A 2710-nucleotide genomic window follows, 5' to 3' on the forward strand; every position below is an offset into this window, starting at 1 on the left:
CTTAATTGTAGGTTTGTTCTATTTTTGTTGTTAAAGCTGCACTCACACAGATTGAAAGTATTGACAACTTCTTTATTTTTTGTTTCCGAACGAGCCATTTTTTTGCGAAAATCCATGGAAACCAGTAATATAAGACTGCTGACAAAAAATCAGATCATAGATTCTTATACTTAAGTTCAAAAATTGATGTTTTATGCATTTTTTCTTTAACTGTTAGTATCAGTTTAAGCCATAAAGCATCAATTTTCGAACATAAATATGAAAATCTAAGATCTGATATTTTATCAGATATCTTATTATTGGTTTGCACATATATATTTACGCAATAATTTGCTCTTTCCAAAACAAAAAATAAAAGAAGCTGTTAAAATAGTCAATCTGTGGGAGTGCAGCTTTAAGGGCTCATAATTTCTTAGTCTCAACAAGTTGATGTTCAAATTAAGAGTCTTCTTATCCATAAACATCTATTAAAACAAGTTTTTAAAAAAGAGGGTGTTTTGAAAATATCAAAATTGAATTAAGGAAAAGAATTTCATATTTATCAGGTTTGAACTGACATTTCCAAATGCTTTACCCTTTGGAACAAGCCATGTGGTAACTAAGAAATATGTCAAGTCCATGATATACGCATTAGCACAAAATTAATCAAGCACAATTTTGATCACAATTCACACACTGTGCAAGCATGTCAAAACATGGCCATGTTAAAATTGCAAAATTTCCTTCTGATTGAAAAAAAAATCACACACTGTCAGACTAAATTACTGACACTCCTTTTCTATAAAAGTTCATGCTGTCTTCAAAAATAAATTGAAATAACGAATAAGGGTAACGTAACATTCTGCCAAAGGGGGAAGTGCATTCATAGTATGTGGATGTCCTGGATTAAATATGCAAATTAACATACCAGGTCTCTGTTTGGAGGGAGAATATATGTAGATAAAAGGGTTATGCATGATTTTCTCTGAAGGGATCTGTTGGCCTTGAACATTTCCGTAATATGGCTTGTTTTTATTGATCTTTTTTAGACATACATGTTTGATGCTTGATAGGCATACCAATGAGAATGATTTGCCCAAAATTGCAACAGAACAATTTCAGGGGCGTAGCCAGCGTTACACACTTACGCACATGCGTAACATCAATTTGAAAAATGAAAAAAATGGTCAAACATGGCATCAAAGTCGAGGGTTATGTTTTGACATCAGAATAAAACCTTAAAGGGTAGATCAGCTATAGAAAGCATTGTTTCTCTGTGCTAGATAGCTAACACAGCCTTAAAAATCACTTAAAAAATTCCATGGGGAGCAGCCCCCCCCCCCCCTTACCTCCTACGGTTACAGGGATTCCCCATCCCATAGCCTCTCACATTTAGTACAGCCTGGCTACACCCTTGAATTTAATTAATTGCCAAAAAATGTCAAAATCCTGTCTACATTCTAGTATTTTGATTATTTTTTTTCATTGAGTAAGACCCTTTTGAGCTATTTAAACACTGTAAATATCCGTAAAGCTATATGCATGTATACAATATCGATATCCCCAGCATGCACAATTAAGTTATGCATTATCTTTTACCATTGTTAATTTTAACATACAAGAAGATACTGTATTTCACACTTACCTAAATAATGTGTAGACAATGATAGAGAATAATAAGTGGCAGATTTCAAATCAAGGCATTTAAGGCTCACCAGGGGCTTAGCACCATCCAGATAATACAGACAGGCTAGCTACATGTTCTAATGCCAGGATCATTTATAGTAACTTTATCTTGTTGAAAAGTTTAATACTTGACTAGTCCAAATAAACAGCAACTTCAGAGTCTTGGACAGGTTTTGTTTTGGCGAGTCTTTATGTCCACATCCAACTTTTTCTCCTAGCTAAGAATGACAATTCAAGCACTAAGTTTATTTAGTTCAAATAATTGTACATTGAATGATTTTTTTACCATTTTTGATATGGCACGTCACATAGTGAACACATCTATAATTTTCGACTTGATGTATATTGAGCTTCAAGATGATGCGCATCAGCTAGATATTGGCTCAAGATAAATTATGTGAAACTTTCATGTTCCTATTTTGCAATGCAATGTTTAATATTGAAGTGTTGTTACAGTTGAAGAAAATATTTTACTATGGTAGGAATCAGATCAACATGGCATAAAGGGAACCAAATTATGCACTGGTCAGTCAATTGTAACCACGCACCCCCCCCCCCCCCACCCCCAGATCTTGGGAATAGCGGGGACTTGGACTTTCAGTACAGCCAACACCGGCTAGATTCCATGCCATGCGGAGACGAACAGTTGGTAAAATCCCCACCAAAGTCCCTGCACCCCGGGGACTCTAGGCAAGGCCAATTACCCGCTGTATTTAAAACAGACAAAACCACCGCATTCACCCGGCAATGTGTAGTTGGACTAGGCAATGTGGGGCCACATGACAAGCATAAACACGACCCATTTCACCCGCTATTCCCCGTATATCCCCGGACCTGGGTTGGCCGTGGTTACAATTGACTGGTGCATTAATATCACAATTTTAAAGAAAATCTGAAGTACCTACTGTACTGTAATGTATGTTTTATGCAGAAAGATGACAACTGTGACGCAGATGCAAGTTGTTTCGAGTTATATATATTATCATTATTTTTCACATCAATATTTGCAACAATTATTGGCACGAAGCAAAACGACGTCATTGTT

Source organism: Mya arenaria, chromosome 2 (genome assembly GCF_026914265.1).
Source record: "Mya arenaria isolate MELC-2E11 chromosome 2, ASM2691426v1".
In the NCBI taxonomy this organism is placed as follows: Eukaryota; Metazoa; Mollusca; class Bivalvia; order Myida; family Myidae; genus Mya; species Mya arenaria.